Source organism: Callithrix jacchus, chromosome 7 (assembly GCF_049354715.1).
Source record: "Callithrix jacchus isolate 240 chromosome 7, calJac240_pri, whole genome shotgun sequence".
NCBI lineage: Eukaryota > Metazoa > Chordata > Mammalia > Primates > Cebidae > Callithrix > Callithrix jacchus.
In genome coordinates this window covers 83,474,817-83,500,344 of record NC_133508.1, presented here as the reverse complement: position 1 = coordinate 83,500,344, position 25,528 = coordinate 83,474,817, and the positions used below count along the sequence as shown (strand labels likewise).

General features: G+C 39.3%; 1 protein-coding gene across 1 annotated transcript in view; it reads right to left on the bottom strand.

Moving 5' to 3' along the window:
• The window catches only part of CYP4X1 (cytochrome P450 family 4 subfamily X member 1), a 266,175-nt gene extending 240,990 nt beyond the window's left edge, over positions 1-25,185 (bottom strand). Inside the window, exon 1 of the mRNA XM_054259317.2 lies at positions 25,010-25,185. The gene's annotated coding sequence lies outside the window, so the exon portion shown is untranslated. The remainder of the gene's footprint in view (positions 1-25,009) is intronic.
• Between the last annotated feature and the right edge of the window lie 343 nt (positions 25,186-25,528).

Sequence of the window (25,528 nt, the reverse complement as noted above, 5' to 3'; positions counted from 1 at the left end):
AGCTAATTTTTTGTATTTTTAGTAGAGACGGGGTTTCACCTTGTTGACCAGGATGGTCTCAATCTCTTGACCTCGTGATCCACCCGCCTCAGCCTCCCAAAGTGCTGGCATTATAGGCGTGAGCCACCGCGCCCGGCCGAATCCAAATTTTAAGACATTATGCAAACAACTGGCCTGTACTTCCAAGAATATCCTAAAAGAAAAAATTTACCTAGGTTAGTAACAGGCTAGAGAACTGTTCCAGATTAATGGAGGAAAAAGAGACAAGGCAGCAAACACAATCTGAGATCTTTAATTGGATCCTGATCCGTTAAATAATTAGCTGTGAAGGACATCAGAGGGATAGGTAGAGAGTTTTTAATGTGGATCATATATTAGAGAATAACAATTGTATCAGTATTAAATCTCCTCAGTGTGGTAATTATGTTGTAATCACTCAGAAGGATGTCCTTATTTGGCAGGCGGAAATGTTATAATTTAGGAGAAAAGTAACCTCAAAGAGGTTAGAATAAAAGCATATTAATACTTACATAAACATAGACAGCTGGGGCAAATGTGACAAGAGTAATAGGTATTGATTTACTGCTCTTGTGAGTCTTCTGTAGCCCTGACAATTTCTACAAAATAAACAGTTCAGAAAAAAACTTTACTGAAAGATATTAAAGAAGATCTAAACAAATGAAGGCAACATTTAGCTCATGTTCATAAATAGAAATACTCAATATAGTTAAAAGATTAATTTTAGATTGACCACAACTCCAATTAAAGTCTCCACAGGCTTTTTAAAAAGAAACTTGACAAACGTATTGTAAATTAATATGGAAGAAGAACGGACCAAGAATATCCCAGGCATTTCTGAAGAAGAAAAATAGGGAGAAGGGACTCGTCTTACCAGCTATGAGAACATATTATGAAATCATGGTAATTAAGACAGTATGGTAGTCTCAACTACTATCACAAGTAATTTTGAAGTGAAATTTCTGGGTTGTAGAGTATGTGAAAATTCAACTTTCAAAAGTTGAAAATAGACCTACCACACAATATTATAGAAATGGAAAAGATGAAATTGGATTCCTATTTTTCCCTATACACAAAACATCCACTCAAGATGGACTAAAAACCTAAAGGGAAAATAAAAAAACTTCAAAGCATTTAATATAAAATGTAGGTTAATATCTTTATCACTTTGATCTAAGGGAACAATTCTTTAAAAATCTACCCAAAAAGGAACTAATCATATGAGAAAAGATTAGTAAACTGAACTATATTAAAATAATTACTTCTGTTGATGGAAGACATTTTAATGAAAGAAAACAGATAATTTACAAAATGGGAGAAAATAGATGTAACAAATAACCAGCAAAGGATTTATATAAAAAACTGGAGGCTGGGTATGGTGGCTTATGCCCATAATCCCAGCACTTTGGGAGGCCAAAGCAGGAGGATCACCTGAGGTCAGGAGTTCAAGACCAATCTGGCCAACACAGTGAAACCCCATCTCTACTAAAGATACAAAATTAGTGGAGTGTGGTAGCACATACCTATAATTCTTAATACTTGGGAGGGTGAGACAGGAGAATTGCTGGAACGCGGGAGGCAGAGGTTTCAGTGAGCCAAGACTGTGCCATTGCACTCCAGCCTGGGCAACAGAGTGAGACTCCATCTCAAAAAAAAAAAAAAAAACTTATAAAATTCCTCAGACATTCAGAATAGGAAAAATGAACAAAAATCATGATTAGACATTTCGCAGGAAAGGGAACCTTATCCTCAATAAACATTGACTCAATCTCATTACTAATAAGGGAAGATAAAGACAAACATGAAATTCAAGTTACTCCCATTCAATTGGCAAAAATTAAGAAGTCTGGCAACAGCAAGTATTAGAGAGAATGTGGGTCAACCATTCTATTGTACATTGTTGGTGGGAGTGTAATTTGACACAACCTTTCTGGGAAAAATAAAAGGATTATCTTGTAAAGTTGAATTTTCACATACTCTACAACCCAGAAATTTAACTTCAAAATATGTGTGTGCATGTGCGTGTGTGTGTGTACGTACAAAAAGACATGCACCAGGAGACATGTACAACAATATTTTCAACAGTACTATTTGTAGTAGCAAAGTAATGGCAACTCCAATGTTCATTTACAGGAAAATGGATAAATAAATTGTAATATATTTGCACCAAAGAATATTTTGTATATACCAGCAAAAGTGAATGAACTGTAGCCTGTATAACAACTTGAACAAATCTGGTAACATCATGGTGAAAGAAAAAAGCAAGCCTGAGAAGATTCTGTACAGCATGATACCCTTTTTTATAAATTTTAATAAAAACTAAAAATATACATCAAGTATATATTTTTAATCAAAATATTATGATATAAATTTCAGGATGATGTTTACCTGGGAATGGAAAAGGGTAATGAATGCCTAAATGTAAATTATTGTTGTTGATGTTACTTCTTGGATTGAGTTGGGTTGTGAGTTGGACTCTGGGTGCGAGTGTGGAAAGAAGGAAGAGAGAGAGGAAGAGAGGAAAAAGAAAGAGGGAAGGGAGGAAAAAGAAAGGAAAAGGAGGAATGAAGGGAAAGAGGTCTATGCAAGAACCAAAGATAACAGTGTCAAGAGCCTAGATTATAAATCAGCTGATTTTGTGCATAGTGTCAAGGAAAAGAGCAGGAAGAAAAGGAAGAGACACTTAAGCAGCCTAAGATAAATTAGGGAAGGCTTTCTGGAACCAGGTACAGGCATACCTTGTTTTACTGTGCTTCACTTTATTGCACTCCATAGACACTGAGTATTTTTTTTTAATCGAAGGTTTGTGGCAACCCTGCAACAAGCAAGTCCATCTGTGCCATTTTTTCAACAAAATGTGCTCGTTGTGTGTCTCTATGTCACATTTGTATAATTTTGCAATATTTCAAACTTTTTTATTATCAAATCTGTTAATGGTGATCTGTGATCAGTGATCTTTGATGTTACCATTGTAATTGTTTTAGGGAGCCATCAACCACACCCATATAAGATGGCAAACTTAATCGATAAATGTGTGTGTTCTCACCACTCCACTGACTAGCCACCCATCTCTCTCCTCCTCCTTGAGCCTCTCTATTCCCTGAACACAATAATATTGAAATTAGGCCAATTAATAATCCTAGGCCAGATGCGGTGGCTCACACTAGTAACCCCAGCATTTTGGGAGGCCAAGGCAGATGGATCACTTGAGGTTAGGAGTTCAAGACCAGCCTGGCCAACATGGTGAAACCCCATCTTTACTAATAAATATAAAAATTAGCTGGGCATGGTAGTAAACACCTGTAATCCAAACTACTGGGGAGGCTGAGGCACAAGAATCGCCTGAACTCAGGAGGCAGAAGTTGCAGTGAGCCGAGATCACGCCACTGCATTCCAGCCTGGGCAACAGAGTGAAACTGTGTCTCAAATAATAATAATAATAATCCTACATAGGCAATAATCTTTGCCTATCTTGGCCTCTAAATGTTCAAGTGAAAGAGTCAGAGTCACACATCTCTCACTTTAAATCAAAAGCTATAAATGATTAAGCTTAGTGAGGAAGGTATGTTGAAAGCCAAGAGAGGCAAAGAGCTAGGCCTCTTGCACCAAACAGCCAAGTTATGAGTGCAAAGCAAAAGTTCTTGAAGGAAATTAAAAGTGCTAATTCAGTGAAAACACAAATGTTAGGAAGTCAAAATTGCCTTATTGCTGTCATGGAGAAAGTTTTAGTAGTCTGGATAGATCAAACTAGCCACAACACTCCCTAAAGCAAAAGCCTAATCCAGAGCAAGGCCCTAACTCTCTTCCATTTCATGAAGGCTGAGAGAGGCGAGGAAGCTGCAGAAGCCACGTTTGAAGCTAACAGAGGTTGGTTTATGAGGTTTAAGGAAAGAAGCCATCTCCATAACATAAAAATACAAGGTGAAGCAGCAAGTGCTGATGTAGAAACTGCAGCAAGTTATCCAGAAGATCTAGATAATTGTTAAAGGTGGTGATACTAAAAACAGATGTTTCAGTATAGATAAAACAGCTTTCTATTGGAAAAAGAGGTCATCTAGGACTTTCCTAGCTAGAGAGGAGAAGTCAATGCCTGGATTCAAAGCTTCAAAGGACAAGTTGGCTCTCTTGTTGAGGGCTAATGGAGCTGGTAACTCTAAAGTTGAAGCAAATGCTCATTCACCATTTCAAAAATCCTAGGGCTAAATTTATGCTAAATCTACCCTGCATGTGATCTATTAATGAAACAACAAAGCCTGAATGACAGTATATCCGCTTACAGCATGATTTAAGCCCACAGTTGAGATATACTACTCACTGGAAAAAAAAATATTCCTTTCAAGATATTACATCTCATTGACAATGCACTTGGTCACCCAAGAGCTCTGATGAAGATATATAAGGAGACTGATGGTGTTTTCATGCCTGCTAACACAGCATTCATTCTGTAGCCATGGATCAAGAAATAATTTTGACTTTCAAATCTTCTTATTTAAGAAAAGCCAGGTGTGGTGACTCACACATGTAGTCCCAGTACTTTTGGAGGCCAAGGTAGGTGAATCACTTGAGGCCAGTCTGGGAAACATAGCGAAACCCTGCCTCTACAAAAAAATTCAAAAATTAACTGAGCCTGGTCAAGCTTGCCTGTAGTCCCAGCTACTCAGGAGGCTGAGGTGTGAGGACTGCCTGAGCCTAGTGGGCAGAGGTTGCAGTGAATCAAGATCATGCCATTGCACTCCAGCCTATGTAACAGAGCAAGACCCTATCTAAAAAGGAAGAAAGAAATACATTTTGTAAGGCAAGGTGCCAAAGATAGTGATTTGTCAGTTTTATCTAAGCAAAGTAAATTGAAAACTTTCTGGAAAGGATTCAGCATTCTAGATGCCATCAAGAACATTTATAATTAGTGAGAGGAGGTCAAAATATCAACATTAATGGGAGTTTAGAAGAAGTTGATTTCAACCATCATGGACAACTTTGAGGGTTTCGAGACCTCAGCAGAAGAAGTAACCAGAGATATGGTGGAATTAGCAAGAGAACTAGAATTAGTAGTGGAACTTAAAGTTGTGATTGAATTTCTGCAATCTCATGGTAAAATTTTAATGGATAAGGAGTTGCTTCTTATGGATGCAAAGGAAGAGTCTACTGATGTGAAAAACTTCACTGTTGTCTTAAGAAAATATCAAAGCCACCCCAGCCTTCAGCAACTACCCAATCAGTCACCAGCCATCAGTCAGCAGTAGTAACATGGAGGCAAGACCCTCCAGCAGCCAAAAGATTATGACTCACTGAGGGCTCAGATGGTCATTAGCATTTTTAGCAGTAAGGTATTTTTTAATTAGGGAATATCAATTTTTTAGACACAATGCTATTTCACATTTAATAGACTACAGTATAATGTAAACATAACTTTTATATGTACTGGAAAACCAAAAATGTGTGTAACCCACTTTATTGCAATATTTGCTTTATCGTGGTTTTCTGGAACCAAACCTGCAATATTTCTGAGGTATGCCTGTATCCCCAAGTTGAGCATTTAATAACACTGAGAATTTACCTAGATGAAGGAATCATAAAAGGGCTTTTCAGGAAGAGGTAATAGGCAAAGACAAAATGCCAGAAAGTTTGGGCCTGCAGGTTGCTCAGGCTAACAGCTGAGCAGAGTCGGAATGAGACCACTGTGAGAAAAACACTAAGGGTTAACCAAACCCTGGCCACCTCTAACAACCACAACCATAGGGTGGGGTGGAGCCTAGGAAAGTGGCGGAGTCAGAGCCCTCTTGTTTCCTAGGCATGAAGCTTTTCTCAGTCTGGCCACTCAGACTCCATCAAAGCAAATAGGACCTGGGGCATTTAAACAAAAACAGAGCCAGACACACATCCCAAAACCATCCTTTCACCAGCCGCAAGGCCTCTGAGCCTGTGGCCTTATGTGAGGTGATGCTGAGCTTGATTCTGGGCTAGTCCTGAGAGCTGAGACAGGAATGCAGGTGTGCCTTCTAGGGGCGGAAATGGGAGACTGACATATCAGCACCATGGACAGAGGCCTCAGCAATTTCCTTTTCTCTGAGTTTAGCCCCAGCCGGAAAAGTCCCAGTGGAATCTTTGGCCAGCAATTCCCTGGAGACTTTGACATTCTGAGCTAGAGGAGCGCAGGGACAAAAAAAAAAAAAAAAAAAAAAAAAAAAAAATTCAGATCAAGAGGCTACTGGCCCTGATATAGACTAATATAATGGCCGCATTCTTGCCTTGACTCCTGGTCTCCCTGTCTATAGGCATACCCCACCCTAACTTCCATTTCATCTCCTCAGTGCTGCCAGAGCAATCCTTTTAATCATGAATCTGACCATGACCCTGTCTTTTTAGGAAACCTCAATGATACCCTTAGCCTGGCATTCCTAGCCCTTCATAACCTTCCCTGCCCTTATTTCTAGCATTATTGGTAGCCTTTGTTCCAACACGACTTTGCTCATAGCAAAGATTTCCTCCTACTTCTATAATTATTCCCTCCATGCCCTCAACCTGCGGATTGGAGGATCACCAGGGCTCAGCTCTTGAAACACTTGTCCTTCTATTTCCACTCATCCCATTCGTTACCCAATCCAGATGGCATTCCCCAATGTTTTCTTGTAGTCATTTCATAGGTTGAGGTCTTAGATTTAAGTGTTTAATTCATTTATTTGATTTTTTGTATGGTGAGAGAAAGGTGGTCTAGTTTCATTCTTCTGCATGTGGATATCCAGTTTTCCCAGCACCGTTTATTGAAGAGATTGTCTTTTCCCCAGTGTATGTTCTTGGTACTTTAGTCAAAAATGAGTTCACTGTAAATGTATGAATTTGTTTCTGGGTTCTCCATTCTGTTCCATTGGTATGTGTGTCTGTTTTGATGTCAGTACCATGCTGTTTTAGTTACTATAGTTTTGTAGTATAATTTGAATCAGATAATGTGATTTTTCCAGTTTTATTTTTGTTGTTTTTTGCCTAGGATAGCTTTGGCTATTCTGGATTTTTTGTGGTTCCATATACATTTTAAGATTTTTTTTCTGTTTCTGTAAAGACTGTCATTGGTATTTTGATAGGGATTGCATTGAATCTGTAGATTGCTTTGAGTAGTATGGACATTTTAACAATATAGATTCTTCCAGTCTATTAACATGGAATATTTTTCCACTTTTTGGTGTCCTCTTCAATTTCTTTCATCAGTGTTTTATAGTTTTCATCATAGAGGGCTTTCACTTCTTTGGTTAATTCCTAGGTATTTAATTTTTTTATATGATACTTTAAGTTCTGGTATACATGTGCAGGTTTGTTATGTAGGTATATATGTGCCATAGTGGTTTGCTGCACACATCAACCCATCATCTACATTAGGTATTTCTCCTAATGCTATCCATTCCCTAGTTCCCCACCCACTGACAAGCCCCAGTGTGTGATGTTCCCCTCCCCATATCCATGTGTTCTCATTGTTCAATTCCCACTTATGAGTGAGAACAAGCAATGTTTGGTTTTCTGTTCCTGTGTTAGTGTGCTGAGAATGATGGTTTCCAGCTTCATCCATGTACCTGCAAAGGACATGAACTCATCCTTTTTTATGGCCACATAGTATTCCATGGTGTATATGTGCCACATTTTGTTTATCCAGTCTATCATTGATGGGCATTCAGGTTGGTTCCAAGTCTTTGCTATTGTGAATAGTGCTGCAATAAACATACATCTGCACGTGTCTTTTTATAATAGAACTATTTATAATCCTGTGGGTATATACCCACTAATGGGATTGCTGAGTCAAATGATACTTCTGGTTCTAGATCCTTGAGGAATCACCACACTGTCTTCCCTGATGATGAAACTTATTTACAGTCCCACCAACAGTGTAAAAGCATTCCTATTTCTCCACATCCTCTCCAGCATCTGTTCTCTTCTAACTTTTCAATGATCACCATTCTAACTGGCATGAGACAGTATCTCAATGTGGTTTTGATTTGCATTTCTCTAATAACCAGTGATGATGAGCTTTTTTTCATATGATTTTTGGCCACATAAATATCTTCTTTTGAGAAGTGTCTGTTCATATCCTTCACCCATTTTTTGATGGGTTTCTTTTTCCTTATATTAAGTTCCTTGTAGATTCTGGATATTAGCCCATTGTCAGATGGATAGATTGCAAAAATTTCCTCCCATTCTGTAGGTTGCCTGTTCATTCTGATGATAGTTTCTTTTGCTTTACAGAAGCTCTTTAGAAGCTCTTTGCCCATGCCTATGTCAGGAATGGTATTACCTAGGTTTTCTTCTGGGATTTTTATGGTATTAGGACTTATGTTCAAGTCTTAAATCCATCTTGAGTTAATTTTTTTATAAGGTGTAAGGAAGGGGTCCAGTTCCAGTTTCCCAACACTATTTATTAAATAGGAAATTCTTTCCTCATTATTTGTTTTTGTCATGTTTGAAGACAGGTAGCAGGATGCCTCCAGCTTTGTTCTTTTTGGTTAGGATTGTCTTGGCTATACAGGATCTTTTTAGGTTCCATATGAAATTAAGGTAGTTTTTTCTAATTCTGTGAAGAAAGTCAATGGTAGCTTGATGGGGATAGCATTGAAACTATAGATCGCTTTGAGCATTATGAACATTTTTATGATATTGATTCTTCTATCCATGAGGATGGAATGTTTTTCCATTTGTTTGTGTCCTCTCTTATTTCCCTAAACAGTGGTTTGTAGTTCTCCTTGAAGAGGTCCTTCACATCCCTTGTAAGTTGTATTATTGGGTATTTTATTCTCTTTGTATCAGTTGTGAATGAGAGTTCACTCATGATTTGGCTCTCTATTATTGGTGTATAGCAATGCTTGTGATTTTTGCACATTGATTTTGTATCTTGAGACTTTGCTGAAGTTATTCATCAACTTAAGGAGATTTTGTGCTGAAACAATAGGGCTTTCTAAATAAACAATTATGTCATCTCCAAACAGAGACAATTTGACTTCCTCTCTTCCTGTTTGAATACCTTTTATTTCTTTCTCTTGCCTGATTGCCCTGGCCAGAACTTCCAATACTAAGTTGAATAGGAGTGGTGAGAAAGGGCATCTTGTCTTGTGCCAGTTTTCAAAGGGAATGCTTCCAGCTTTTGCCCATTCAGCATTTAGTGCTATAAGTTTCCCTCTAAACACTGCTTTAGCTGTGTCCCAGAGATTCTGATATGTTGTGTCTTTGTTCTCATTGATTTCAAAGAACATCTTTATTTCTGCCTTAATTTCGTTATGTACCCAATAGTCATTGAGGAGCAGGTGGTTCCATGTACATGTAGCTGTGCAATTTTGAGTGAGTTTCTTAATCCTGATTTCTAATTTGATTACACTGTGGTCTGAGAGACTGTTTGTTATGATTTCCTTTCTTTTGCATTTGCTGAGGAATGTTTTACTTCCAATTATGTGGTCAACTTTAGAATAAGTGCTATGTGATACTGAGAAGAATGTATATTCTGTTGATTTGGGGTGGAGAGTTCCATATATGTCTATTAGGTCTCTCGGTCCAGAGCTGAGTTCAAGTCCTGAATATCTTCATTAATTTTCTGTCTCATTGATCTAACTAATGTTGACAGTGGGGTGTGAAAGTCTCCCACGATTATGGTATGGGAGTCTACATCTCTTTGTAGATCCCTAAGAACTTGCTTTATGAATTTGGGTGCTCCTGCATTGGGTGCATATATATTTAGGACAGTTAGCTTTTCTTGCTGCATTGATCCCTTTATCATTCTGTAATGCCCTTCTTTGTCTTTTTTATCTTTGGTGTTTTAAAGTCTGTTTTATCAGAGACTAGGATTGCAACTACTGCTTTTTTTTTCCTTTCTGTTTGCTTGGTAAATATTCCTCCATCCCTTTGTTTTGAGCCTATGTGTGTCTTTGCACATGAGATAGGTCTCCTGAATACAGCACACTGATCAATCTTGACTCTTTATCCAGTTTGTCAGTCTGTGTCTTTTAATTGGGGTATTTATCCCATTTACATTTAAGGTTAATTTTGTTATGTGTGAATTTGATCCTGTCATTGTGATGCCAGCTGGTTATTCTGTCCGTTAGTTGATGCAGTTTCTTCATAGTGTTAATGACCTTTATAATGTGTTATTTTTTTGCAGTGGCTGGTACCAGTTTTTTCTTTCCATAGTGCTTCCTGCAGGAGCTCTTGGAAGGCAAGCCTGGTGGTGACAAAATCTCTCAGCATTTGCTTTTATGAAGTTTAGTTTGACTGGATACAAAATTCTGGGTTGAAAATTATTTTCTTTAAGAATGTCGAATATTGGCCCCCACTCTCTTCTGGCTTGTAGGGTTTCTGCAGAGAGATACACTGTTAGTCTGATGGGCTTCCTTTTGTGGGTAACCCCACCTTTCTCTCTGGCAGCCCTTAGCATTTTTTCCTTTATTTCGACTTTGGTGGATCTGATGATTATGTGTCTTGGGGTTGCTCTTCTCGAAGAGTATCTTTGTGGTGTTCTCTGTATTTCCTGAATTTGAATGTTGGCCTGTCATGCAATGTTGGGAAGTTCTCCTGGATAATATCCTGAAGAGTGTTTTCCAACTTGGTTCCATTCTCCCTGTCACTTTCAGGCACACCATCAAATGTGGGTTTGGTCTTTTCACATAGTCCCATATTTCTTGGAGGCTTTGTTCATTCCTTTCATTCTTGTTTCTCTAATCTTGTCTTCACACTTTATTTCATTAAGTCGATCTTCAATCTCTGATATCCTTTCTTCTGCTTGATCGATTCAGCTGTTGATGCTTCACAAAATTCTTGAGCTATGCTTTTCAGTTCCATCAGATCATTTATGTTCCTCTCTATGCTGATTATTCTAGTTAGTAATTCCTCTAACCTTTCCCAAGGTTCTTAGGTTTCTTGCATTTGGTTAGAACATGCTCCTTTAGCTCAGAGGATTTTGTTATTACCAACCTATGAAGCCTACTTCTGTCAATTCATCAAACTCATTCTCCATCCGGTTTTGTTCCCTTGCTGATGAGGAGTTGTCATCCTTTGGAGGAGAAAAGACATTCTGGTTTTTAAAATTTTCAGCCTTTTTGTGCTGGTTTCTCCCCATCTTTGTGGATTTACCTTTGGTCTTTGATGTTGGTGACCTTCAGATGGGGTTTTTGTGTGAACGCTGTTTTTGTTGATGTTGTGCTATTCCTTTCTGTTTGTTAGTTTTCCTTCTAATGATCAGGCCCCTCTGCTGCAGGTTTGCTGGAGTTTGCTGGAGGTCCATTCCAGACCCTGTTTGCCTGGTATCACCAGTGGAGGTTGCAGAACAGCAAAGATTGCTGCCTGTTCCTTCCTCTGGAAGCTTTGTACCAGAGGGGCACCTGCCAGATGCCAGCCAGAGCTCTCCTCCATGAGGTGTCTGTCGACCCCTACTGGAAGGTGTCTCCCAGTCAGGAGGCATGGGGTCAGGGACCCACTTGAGGAGGCAGTCTGTCATGTAGCAGAGCTGAAGCACTGTGCTGGGAGATCTGCTGTTCTCTTTAGAGCCAGCAGGCAGGAACATTTAAGTCTGCTGAAGATGCACCCACAGCTGTCCCTTCCCCCAGGTACTCTGTCCCAGGGAGATGGGAATTTTGTCTATAAGCCCCTGACTGGGGCTACTGCCTTTCTTTCAGAGATGCCCTGCCCAGAGAGGAGGAATCTACAGAGGTAGTCTGGCTACAGCAGCTTTGCCAAGCTGTGGTGGGCTTTGCTCAGTCTGAACTTCCCAGTGGCTTTGTTTACCCATGAGGGGAAAAGCCAAACACCCTATCCCCCCACAAAACTCAAAGCCCCCAGGTTGATTTCACACTGCTGTGCTGGCAGTGAGAATTTCAAGCCAGTGGATCTTAGTTTGCTGGGCTCTGTGGGGGTGGCAGGGAGGGAACGTTTCTGTTTCACTGGTGTTCCAGGTGCTACTGGGGTATGAAAAAAAAACTTCTGCAGCTAGCTTGGTGTCTGTCCAAATGGCCACCCAGTTTTGTACTTGAAACCCAGACCCCTGGTGGTTTAGGCACCCGAGGGAATCTTCTAGTCTATGGGTTGCAAAGACCATGGGAAAAGCATAGTATCTGGGATGGAATGCACTGTTTCTCATAGCACAGTCCCTTGTGGCTTCCCTTGGCTAGAAGAGGGAGTTCCTCAACGCCTTGCACTTTCCAGGTGAGGCAATGCCCCACCCTGCTTCCACTCATCCTCCATGGGCTGCACCATTGTCTAACCAGTCCCAATGAGATGAGCCAGGTACCTCAGTTGGAAATGCAGAAATCATTTGACTTCTGTACTGATCTTGCTGGGAGCTGCAGACCAGAGCTGTTCCTATTTGGCCATCTTGCCATCCACCAGGTATTTAATTTTATGTGTGGCTATGGTAAATGGGGTTACTTTTTTCTTTTCCTTTTTTAACTTTTATTTTAAGTTCAGGGATATACGTGTAGGTTTGTTATAATGGTAAACCCATGTCCTGGGGGTTTGTTGTATAGATTATTAATAAGGTATAATATTAATCCTAGCACCCATTAATTATTTTCCCTGATCCTCTCCCTCCTCCCACTGTCCACTCTCCAATAGGCTCCCATGTCTTTTGTTTCCCTGTGTGTCCATGTGATCTCATTTAGTCCCACTTATAAGTGAGAACATGCAGTATTTGGTTTTCTGTTCCTGCATTAATTTGCTAAGGATAATGGCCTCCAGCTCCGTCATGTTTCTGCAAAGAACACATTCTCATTTTTTATAGCTGCATAATATCCCATGGTGTGTATGTACCACATTTTTTTTATCCAGTCTACCACTGATGGGTATTCAGGTTGATTCCATCTCCTTACTATTGTGAATAGTGCTGCAATGAACATATGCATGCATGTGTTTTTATGAAAGAACAATTTCTATTCCTTTGGGTATATACTCAGCAATGGGATAGCTGGGTTGAAAGGGAATTCTGTTTTTAGCTGTTTGAGGAATAGTCACACTGCTTTCCACATGGCTGAACTAACTTACACTCCCACCAAGAATGTATAAGCATTCCTTTTTCTCCACAATCTCTTCAGCACCCTTTTTGTTTTACCTTCTAATGATAGCCATTCTGCCTAGTGTGAAATGGTATCTCATTGTGGTTTTGATTTTTATTTCTCTAGTGATGAGTGATGTTGAGCTTTTTTCATATGCATATTGGATCCATGTATGTCTTGTTTCTTTTTCATTGTTCACTATTGCAATATAGGAATGCTATTGATTTTTTATTTTGATTTTCATATCCTGCAATATTACTAAATTTATCAGTTCTAAGTTTTCTTGTGGAGTCTTTGGGTTTTTCTAAAGATAAGATCATATCATCTGTAAACAAAGATAATTTGAATTCTTTCTTTCCTGTCTGGATGCCTTTTATATCTTTCTCTTGTCTGATTGCTCTAGCTAGAATTTCCAGTAATATATTGAATAACAGTGGTAACAGGGGGCATCCTTGTCGTGTTCCAAATCTTGGAAAAAAGGCTTTCAGTTTTTCCTCATTCAGTATGATACTGAATGTGGGTCTGTAATATATGTCTTTTATTGTGTTGAGGTTTCTTCCTTCTATCCCCAGTTTTTTCAGGGTTTTTATCATGAATGGGAGATTAAATTTTATCAAATGCTTCTTTAGCATTAATCAAAATGATCACATTTTTGTCCTTCGTTCTGTCGATATGATGTATCACACTGATTGATTGATTTGCATCCGTTGAACCATCCTTGCATCCCAAGGATAAATCCCGCTTGGTCATGATGAATAATTTTTCTAATCCTGCTGACATTTTGCTTAGGACTGCACTGAATTTATAGATAAATTTGGGAATAATTAACATCTTAACAATATTATCTTCTAATCTATGAACATGGTACATGTCTTCATTTATTTAGATCTCATTTTGGTCTCAGTAATATTTCCTAGTTTCTGTACACAGACTTTATACATAATTTGTGAAGCATCCATAAATTTTCATATTTATTACAATAATTTGTGTCATTCAAATATATTGTTTTTGTTCTTTCCCAGTATATACAAATACAATTATTTTTTGTATATTGACCTTTTGTCCTGTGACTTTAAGAAATTAATATTAGCTCAAATAGCATTTTGGTAGATTTATTAAAAGTTTTCTTTTTTTTGATTGCATTTTAGGTTTTGGGATACATGTGCAGAACACACAAGATAGTTGCATAGGTACACACATGGCAGTGTGATTTGCTGCCTTCCTCCCCCTCACCCACATCTGGCATTTCTCCCCATGCTATCCCTCCCCAGCTCCCCCCACCCACTGTCTCTCCCCTATTCCCCTCTGCAGACCCCAGTGTGTAGTGCTCCCCTCCCTGTGTCCATGTGTTCTCATTGTTCATCACCCACCTATGAGTGAGAATATGTGGTATTTCATTTTCTGTTCTTGTGTCAGTTTGCTGAGAATGATGTTCTCCAGATTCATCCATGTCCCTAAAAAGGACATGAACTCATCATTTTTGATTGCTGCATAATATTCCATGGTGTATATGTGCCCCATTTTCCCAGTCCAGTCTATCATTGATGGGCATTTGGGTTAGTTCCAGGTCTTTGCTCTTGTAAAAAGTGCTGCAATGAACATTCGTGTGCATGTGTCCTTATAGTAGAACGATTTATAGTCCTTTGGATATATACCCAGTAATAGGATTGCTGGGTCAAATGGAGTTTCTGTTTCTAGGTCCCTGAGAAATCGCCACACTGTCCTCCACAATGGTTGAACTAATTTACACTCCCACCAACAGTGTAAAAGTGTTCCTATTTCTCCACATCCTCTCCAGCATCTGTTGTCTCCAGATTTTTTAATGATCACCATTCTAACTGGTGTGAGATGGTATCTCAATGTAGTTTTGATTTGTATTTCTCTAATGGCCAGTGATGATAAGCATTTTTTCATATGTTTTTTGGCCTCATATATGTCTTCTTTTGTAAAGTGTTTGTTCATATCCTTTGCCAATTTTTGAATGGGCTTGTTTTTTTCTTGTAAATCTGTTTTAGTTCTTTGTAAATTCTGGATATCAGCCCTTTGTCAGATGGGTAAACTGCAAAAATTTTTTCCCATCCTGTTGGTTGCCGATTCACTCTAGTGACTGTTTCTTCTGCTGTGCAGAAGCTATGGAGTCTGATTAGGTCCCATTTGTCTATTTTGGCTTTTGTTGCCAATGCTTTTGGTGTTTTGTTCATGAAGTCCTTGCCTACTATTATGTCCTGCATGGTTTTGCCTAGATTTTCTTCTAGGGTTTTTATGGTGCCAGGTTATATGTTTAAGTCTTTAATCCATCTGGAGTTAATTTTAGTGTAAGGTGTCAGGAAGGGGTCCAGTTTCTGCTTTCTGCACATGGCTAGCCAGTTTTCCCAACACCATTTGTTAAACAGAGAATCCTTTCCCCATTGCTTGTTTTTGTCAGGTTTATCCAGGATTGTATGGTAGTAGATATGTTATGTTGCCTCCGAGACCTCTGTTCTGTTCCATTGGTCTATATCTCTGCTTTGGAACCAGTACCATGCTGTTTTGATTACTGTAGCCTTGTAGTATAGTTTGAAGTCCAGTAGTGTGATGCCTCCCGCTGTGTTCTTTTTGCTTAGAATTGACTTGGCTATGAGGGCTCTCTTTTGGTTCCATATGAAGTTTAAGGTGGTTTTTTCCAGTTCTGTGAAGAAGGTCATTGGTAGCTCGATGGGGATAGCATTGAATCTGTAAATTACTTTGGGCAGTATGACCATTTTCACGATCTTGATTCTTCCTAACCATGAACATGGAATGTTTCTCCATCTGTTTGTGTCCTCTCTTATTTCATTGAGCAGTGGTTTGTAGTTCTCCTTGAAGAGGTCCTTTATGTTCCTTGTTAGTTGTATTCCTAGGTATTTTATTCTCTTTGTAGCAATTGTGAATGGCAGTTCGTTCTTGATTTGGCTCTCTTTAAGTCTGCTATTGGTGTATAGGAATGCTTGTGATTTTTGCACATTGATTTTGTATCCTGAGACTTTGCTGAAGTTGTTTATCAGTTTCAGGAGTTTTTGGGCTAAGACGATGGGGTCTTCTAGATATACTATCATGTCGTCTGCAAATAGAGACAATTTGGCTTCCTCCTTTCCTATTTGAATACCCTTTATTTCTTTTTCTTGCCTGATTGCTCTGGCTAGAACTTCCAGTACTATATTTAATAGGAGTTGTGAGAGAGGGCATCCTTGTCTAGTGCCCAACTTCAAAGGGAATGCTTCCAGTTTTTGCCCATTCAGTATGATATTGGCTGTTGGTTTGTCGTAAATCGCTTTTATTATTTTGAGATACGTTCCATCAATACCGAGTTTATTAAGGGTTTTTAGCATAAAGGGCTGTTGAATTTTGTCAAAGGCCTTCTCTGCATCAATTGAGATAATCATGTGGTTCTTGTTTTTGGTTCTGTTTATGTGGTGAATTACGTTTATAGACTTCTGCATATTGAACCAGTCTTGCATCCTCGGGGTGAATCCCACTTGATCATGGTGGATAAGCTTTTTGATGTGTTGTTGCAATCAGCTTGCCAGTATTTCATTGAAGGTTTTTGTGTCTATGTTCATCATGAATATTGGCCTGAAGTTTTCTTTTCTTGTTGAGTCTCTGCTGGGTTTTGGTATCAGGATGATGTTGGTCTCATAAAATGATTTGAGAAGGATTCCCTCTTTTTGGATAATTTGGAATAGTTTCAAAAGGAATGGTAACAGTTCCTCTTTGTGTGTCTGGTAGAATTCGGCTGTGAGCCCATCTGGACCTGGGCTTTTTTTGTGTGGTAGGCTCTTATTTACTACCTCAACTTCAGACCTTGTTATTGGTCTATTCATAGTTTCGACTTCCTCCTGGTTTAGGCTTGGGAGGACACAAGCGTCCAGGAATTTATCCATTTCTTCTAGGTTTACTAGTTTATGTGCATAGAGTTGTTTATAATATTCTCTGATGATGGTTTGAATTTCTGTGGAATCTGTGGTGATTTCCCCTTTATCATTTTTTATTGCATCTATTTGGTTATTCTCTCTTTTATTTTTTATCAGTCTGGCTAGTGGTCTGTCTTTTGTTGATCTTTTCAGAAAAAACAGCTCTTGGATTTATTGATTTATTGATTTTTTGAAGGGTTTTTCGTGTCTCTGTCTCCTTCAGTTCTGCTCTGATCTTAGTTATTTCTTGTCTTCTGCTAGGTTTTGAGTTTTTTTGATCTTGCTCCTCTAGCTCTTTCAATTTTGATGATAGGGTGTCAATTTTGGATCTCTCCACTCTTCTCATGTGGGCACTTATTGCTATATATTTTCCTCTAGAGACTGCTTTAAATGTGTCCCAGAGATTCTGGTATGTTGTGTCTTCGTTCTCGTTGGTTTTGAAGAACATCTTTATTTCTGCCTTCATTTCATTGTTTATCCAATCAACATTCAATAGCCAGTTGTTCAGTTTCCATGAAGCTGTGCAGTTCTGAGTTCGTTACTGAATTCTGAGTTCTAACTTGATTGCACTATGGTCTGAGAGACTGTTTGTTGTGATTTCAGTTGTTTTGCATTTGCTGAGGAGTGATTTACTTCCAATTATGTGGTCAATTTTAGAGTAGGTGTGATGTGGTGCTGAGAAGAATGTATATTCTGTGGATTTGGGGTGGAGAGTTCGGTAAATGTCTATCAGGTTTGCTTGTTCCAGGTCTGAGTTCAAGTCCTGGATATCCTTGTTAATTTTCTGTCTGATAGATCTGTCTAATATTGACAAGGGGGTGTTAAAGTCTCCCACTATTATTGTGTAGGAGTCTAAGTCTCTTTGTAAGTCATTAAGAACTTGCCTTATGTATCTGGGTGCTCCTGTATTGGGTGCATATATATTTAGGATCGTTAGCTCTTGTTGCACTGATCCTTTTACCATTATGTAATGTCCTTCTTTGTCTCTTTTGGTCTTTGTTGCTTTAACGTCTATTTTATCAGAGACAAGAATTGCAACTCCTGCTTTTTTTTTGTTCTCCATTTGCTTGGTAAATGTTCCTCCATGCCTTTATTTTGAGCCTTTGTGTATCCTTGCATGTGAGATGGGTTTCCTGGATACAGCACAGTGATAGGTTTTGGCTTTTTATCCAATTTGCCAGTCTGTATCTTTTGATTGGTGCATTTAGCCCATTTACATTTAGGCTTAGTATTGTTATGTGTGAATTTGATACTGCCATTTTGATGCTAGCTGGCTGTTTTGCCTGTTAGTTGATGCAGATTCTTCATTTTGTTGATGCTCTTTAGCATTTGGTATGTTTTTGGAATGGCTGGTACTGGTTGTTCCTTTCTATGTGTAGTGCCTCTTTCAGGACCTCTTGTAAAGCAGGCCTGGTGGTCACAAAATCTCTGAGTACTTGCTTGTTCACAAAGGATTTTATTTTTCCTTTACTTATGAAGCTCAGTTTGGTGGATATGAAATTCTGGGTTGAAAGTTTTTTTCTTTAAGGATGTTGAATATTGGCCCCCACTCTCTTCTGGCTTGTAGAGTTTCTGCTGAGAGATATGCTGTGAGTCTGATGGGCTTCTCTTTCTGGGTGACCCGACCTTTCTCTCTGGCTGCCCTTAGTATTTTCTCCTTCATTTCAACCCTGGTGAATCTGACAAATATGTGCCTTGGGGTTGCTCTTCTTGCGGAATATCTTTGTGGTGTTCTCTGTATTTCCTGGACTTGAATATTGGCCTGCCTTGCTAGGTTGGGGAAATTTTCCTGGATAATATCCTGAAGAGTATTTTCCAGCTTGGATTCATTCTCTTCGTCACATTCAGGTACACCTATCAAACGTAGATTAGATCTCTTCACATAGTCCCACATTTCTTGGAGACTTTGTTGATTACTTTTTGCGCTTTGTTCTCTAATCTTGCCTTCTCATTTTATTTCATTGAGTTGATCTTCGACTTCTGATATCCTTTCTTCTGCTTGGTCAATTCAGCTGTTGAAACCTGTGCATGCTTCACAAAGTTCTTGTGTTGTGTTTTTCAGCTCCTTCAATTCACTCATATTCCTCTCTAAGTTGCCCATTCTTTTTATCATTTCCTCAAATCTTTTTTCAAGGTTCTTAGTTTCTTTGCATTGAGTTAGAACATGTTCTTTTAGCTCACAGAAGTTTCTCATTACTAACCTTCTGAAGTCTGATTCTGTCATTTCATCACACTCATTCTCCATCCAGCTTTGTTCCCTTGCTGGTGAGGCATTGTGGTCCCTTGTAGGAGGCAAGGTGTTCTGGTTTCGGGTGTTTTCCTCCTTTTGCGCTGGTTTCTTCCCATCTCTGCGGATTTATCCACCTGTTTTCTGAGTAATTGCTGATTTTCCTCTTGGGTCTCTGAGTTGACGTCCAGATTGTTGATGATGAAGTATTTCTGTTTCTTAGTTTTCCTTCTAACAGTCTGGCCCCTCTGCTGTAGGACTACTGAGGTCCACTCCAGGCCCTCCTTGCCTGGGGAACACCTGTAGCAGCTGCAGAACCATGAGGGTTGTTACCAGTTTCTTCTTCTGCTATCTTTGTCCCTGAATGATGCCTGCCAAATGTCAGTCTGATCAGTCCTTTGTGAGGTGACTCTTTGGATATACGGGGGTCAGGGAGCTGCTGAGGAGACAGTCTGTACTTTATAGGAGCTCAAGTGCTGAGCTGTGAGCTCCGTTGTTCATTCAGGGCTGCTAGGCAGGTACATTTAAGTCTGCTGCAGAAGAACTCATAAAGCCCCTTTTTTTTCCTCAGGTGCTCTGTCCTGGGGGTTAGGGTTTTATTTATGAGTATACATTGCACTGTCCTGCCCAGCAAGGAGGCAGTCTAGTCACTGCCTGCCTGTAGTGGCTATGCTGAGCTGCTCTGGGCTCCACCCTGCTGCTGTGCACTCTGCCCTGCTGCCATGTGTAATTCCCTGTAGTCCTGTTTATATGGGTGTGGTTAGAACTGCCATGGTAATGGTGGCCCACCTCTGTATTGGCAGACTCTCTCTGTTATGGCAGGCTGTGTCAGCAATGGCAGAGTACCTCCATAGGAGTCGAGTGCCTCAGTAATGGCAGACGCCCCTCCCCCACTGAGCTGCACCATCCTGGGTTCAGCTGTGCTTGCCGTGAAACTCTCAACCCGGAGCGTTTCCAATTGCAGTTTTGTTTGTTTTTGTGGGGGTGGGACCCACCGAGCCTGATCACCTGGCTCCCTGCCTCAGAGCCCTTTTTTTTTTTGAAGTTGAACAGTTGACTCTCTCCCAGGTGTTCCAGTCGCCTGCTGAAAGGGCACCAGGATCTGTGTGATTTCCCATGTGGCAACCCACTGCGCCAGCTGAAACAACGTTGCTGCTCGGGAATCTCCTGGCCTGGCTTTCTGTTTGTCCCGTTTAATCAGATGAATGTGCTAATCTGCCTTCTGAAATCTCCAATTGCCAGTTTAACAGGGCAACCAAACCAGTACATTTTGTACAGAGTGCTGCTGCACTGCAGTGCTGGCCCAAACAGCTGTGCCGGCCCAAACAGCCATGCTGGTGGACCGTGGGGCTCCTAGACCTGGGAATCTCCTGGTCTGCGGGCAATAAAGATCCATCTGGAAATGCGGCATCCACTCACCGTCTGCGCTTTTACTGGGAGCTGCAATCCTGAGTTGGTCCTACAGCACCATCTTCTCTGGGTAGCTCTTCCTAAAAGTTTTATTTATGTGATTATATCATCAATAAATAAAAATAGTTTTATGTCTTATATCTAGCTATGTGTTTTTATGGCACTGACTAGGCCTCAGTACAATGTTGAATAAAAGTGGTAAGAACAGACATCCTTTCCTTGTTTACAATCCAAGAGGAAAAGTATTCTCTCTTTCAGTATGAAGTATAAAAAGCTGTAGCCTTTTTTAAATGATTTTTATCACATTGAAAAAGTTCCCTTCTATTCTTAATTTGCTTAGGGTTTTGTGAAGACTAGATGATGAATGTTGTTACATGTCTTTTTTGCATATATTGTGATAATCATATTGTTTTCCTCTTTTATTCTATAATATCATGAATTAAACTGATTTTTCCAATGATACATTGTTTCAGATGCATTTCTAAGATGAACACCACTTGGTCATAATGTATCTTTTTCATATGCTGCAGGTTTCAATTTGGTAATATTTTAAAAATATTTTTGCATCTTTTTTGTGAGAGAACATAATCTGTACTTTTCTTTCCTTGTAATGTTTTTGGCTAGTTTTAATGTCAAGACAATACAAAAATTAGCTGGAAAATTTCCCTCCTCCCATGTTTTTTCAACTAGTTTGTGTTAGATTAACATTATTTCTTTCTCATATGTTAAATAGGATTCACCAGTGAAGCTATATAGGTCTGGCTTTTCTCTTCCCTTATTATTTTCTTTTTGGTGGGGGTAAATATTTTAATTACAAATTTAATTTATTTAATAAACACAGGACTATTCACATTGTCTATTTTTTTTTTCTTGAGTGTGCTTTGGCAGTTTGTGGTTTTCAAGAAATGTGTCCATTTCATCTAAGTTGTCAAACTTATTGGCAGAAAGTTTTTTCAAAATATTGTCGTACCTTTTTATGTCTGAAAGATACATAGTGATGTTCCCTCTTTCATTCCTCATACTGGTCATTTGTGACTTCTCTCTTTTTTTTATTTACTGGTAGAGCTAGAGGCATACTAATTTTATTGATCTTTTCAGAGAACCAGCCTTGATTCAGTTTGCTTCTATTGTTTGTTGACTATTCAATTTCCACTCATATCTTTATTATTTCCTTCCTTCTATTTATTTTAAGTTTAATTTGCTCATTTTTTCTAGTGTATTAAGGCAGAGATTTTGATAATTATCTTTCAACCTTTCTTCTCTTCTGATATAAGCATTTAGAACTCTAAAATTTTCTTCTACGTAATTTTAGTCACTATTCTCAAATTTTGGTATGTCTTTTGTTCACTTTTCCTGGCATCCTTTGGGTTGAATATTTCTTACTATTTCATTTTATTTCCAGCATTAGCTCATTAGTCATTAATTTTTGGTTTTGGCAGTTTCTCTAGGATTTGCCATATACAACTGTAACTTATTGAAACCTACCTTCAAACAATATTCTACTACTTCATGCATATTGAAGAAACACAACAATATGTTTTCATATTTTCCATACAATCCTTTGTTGTTTTCCTTCTACATTTTATAAACACCATAATACATTCTTACTCTGGCTCCAAGTAATCCATTTTTTTAAATTTTTAACTCAGAAAAATGGCTCTGGATTTAATATTCCCAGTACTCTTCATTCCTTGGTATAGTTTAAATTTTTCAGCTGGTTTCATTTTACTATCACCTGAAGAATTTCCTTTAATATTTATTATAGTGCAGAACTGGTGACATAAATCCTCTCAGCTCTTGTTTATCTGAAAATGTCTTTATTTTAACCTTCATTTTGAAGAGTATTGTCACTGGACATAGAATTCTAGTTTGACTTTTTTTTTCCTTTTAGCTCCTTAAAGTTGTTATCCCATTGTCTTTTGGTCAATGATAAATGAGTGTTCATCATTACTTTATTCCCTTGTATATAATATATGTCTTCTTCTGTCTCCTTTTAATGTCTTATTTTTATCATTTGTATTTTTGTAAATTAATTAAAATGTACCTTGTGTACCTTGGTATGGTCTTCTGTGTGTCTATCCTGTTTAAGATTTGTTAAGCTTCCCAAGATTATTGTTTTTGGTCTTCATGTTTGGAAACTTTAGACAATTACTTCTTTAAATAGTTTTCTGCCCCTAGCCTTTCTAAGACCCAGTTACACATAAATTAGGCCATTTGATAATGTTCTACAAATACTAAGGCTCTTTTTTCAAGTCTTTTTTTCTTTCTGTGCTATAGTTTGGATATTCTCTATTGCTATGTCTCTGAGTTCACTGATCTTTTCTTCTTTAGCATATAACTGCTATATACACTGTATATGCTTATATACTATATAATCTACTGTTAAGCTATATGGTGCATTTTAAATTCAGATATTATACTTTTAAACTCCAGAAGTTCCATTTGATAACTTTTACTTCTTTCTTCATTATGTTCATGTTTTTGTTTAAACCTTTTAATGAATATTTAGAATGTTGCTTCAAAATCTGTGTCTGCTAATTCCACCATTCCTATCATTTCTGAATCTATTCTATAGAGTGATTTTTCTCCTGTTTATAGGTCATATTTTCCTGCTTCTTTATATACCTAATTTTATTCAATGTTGGACATTGTGAATGTTCTATTGTTGAGGGTCTGAATTTTTGTTCCTTTCTTTCAATAATGTTGAATTTTGTTTTGTTTTGGTAGGAGTTAACTCACTTGCTCATCAGCTTGTTCCTTGTAAGGCTTTTGTTTAAGCCTTATTAGGATGGTGCTAGAGTAGACTTTACTCTAGGGCTAGTTTAGCCCTACTACCAAGACCTCTACTGAAAGTTCTGGGTGTTCAAGAAGCTCTCTTTGCTCTCCAACTGGTGTGACAATGTCTCTCAGCCCTGTCTGAACTCTGAAAATTGTTCAGCTTATAGCTCCCCAGTAGCTTTTATTTGCCCACACTCATGGAGTTTTACCATATGCATGCACAACTCAGTATTTAGACAACAACTCAAAAGAGAACCCTATACAGATTTCTGGAGCTCTTTTTCTGAGTATCTTCTTCCTCTCCGGTACTCTTTCCTGCAAATTATAGTGCCACACACTCTCTTAATGTCAAGATCTCTATCTTCAACACAAAAAGACCCCTATGATCTACTTGGATTTCCCCTCCCTGCTCTGTCCAAAAGTGCCTTCAGACAGAAAGCGAGGGTGAGAATCAAGCCCACTTTGCTTGTTTCCTTCTCTCAGGGATCATAGTTCCATGCTAACTGCTGTCTGATGTCTAATTAGTTGTTTCATACACTTTTCCAGTTGTCTAGTTATTTATGCAGGACAGAAGGTCCAGTGCCAGTTGCTCCGTCACGTTCAGAAGACAAAGTTTCTCTCCTTTGGGTTTTTACTCAAATGTTACACAAGAGTTGCAATCATCCCAACAATGCTCCCTGTCCTCCATTCCTGCTTTATTTTTCTCCATAGTACTCATCATCCAACACTATCTATTTACCTATCTGTCTTACTTACTAATTGTTTCTCTCTATTAGAAGGTAGAGTCCATGCAGATAGGAATTTTTATACATTTTGTTCCATGTTATAGCTCCAAAAACAAAAATTATGTTTTGGAATACAATAAACATAGAATGGATGAATGAATGAATGAATGAATGAATGACATGACATGACATGATTACATTTTGAAAACTTTCCCTCATGCTATTCCTATCTTTTCTGCATCTTACATCATATTGTTGATCTCTCTCTCTCTCTCCCCCCCCTCCCCCCCCACACACACCCCTACACACACACAGCAGAAATGGACCTTATCTGTATGTCCCCACCACTCAACACGGGGATTAATGTAGGTGACTCGTGTGTGTGGAAATTGTCCCCATCTAAGAAGCACGGTGTCCAAGAAACCAGCAGAGGGCAGCACAAAGCTGTGCCTCTCTTTTCGTCTCCCTTGTGCCAGTCTTAGGTGGAGAAGGGCTGGTAGCAGATGGAGCTGGAGCTCCAGTTAGACTCAGAAACACAGAGCCAGTGTTATTCCCTCAGAAGAGAACTCAGGAGGGCCCAGGCAGCCTTCTCTGGAGGGGGCTGGGGGGGGTGGTCTCTCACACAGCCTTGCTGACTCAGCATGTCCCACTGTGTATTTCATCCACAAACACCCAGCCTTGATAGTGGGAGCACAGGCCCATAGGCACACACATGCACATGCACACAGACCCTTCCTCAGTCAGAAGAGCCCTCCCTTCACTATCCAATCACCTTCTCTCCCGCTCTATGCTGTTTAGGTTTTCTAGTTCCGATGGATTCCTCAGAGGTTCCATTCCTGGCCTCCCTATTCACTCAGCGCCTTAGCAATTCTCCCCGAAGCCTTTTAATGCCCACCATTTAAACTTAATTCTTACCACAGGAAATGCCAGGCGGCCAGCACTGTTGGGTCCAATTTACAGATGAGGAAGAGACTCAGAGAGGAGAAAAAAACTGGCCTAAGATCACACAGCTAGTGAGTGAAGAGGCTCAGATTCAAACCCAGGGGTGCTGGCCTTGGGCTCCCTCCATAGCCAGCTGCAGCCTTCACTCTAGCTCAAGCCCCAGGGGAAGGAGTAGGAGTGGAGGCAGGGGCAGGAGCGGGGGAGGTCACAGTACAGATTCTTTCCTCCCAGGATTATTATTATCATCCTAAAATAAAGCTAGTCACTCCCAGCTTGTTATTCCTCTCCCACCCCTGCCCCAGCCCCCACTATAAACCTTTCTATGACATTTACAGGGTGCGGAGCATGGGGAGTACAGGGAGACAGCATTGCTTGCTTCCTAGGAACTCTTGCAGGGGTGAGCCCTAGTATTACTTGTGTTCTACTCCTGCAGGGGTGACCCCAACCATAACTTGTGTTCTCCAGGACCTCACACACAGTAGGGGCTCACCA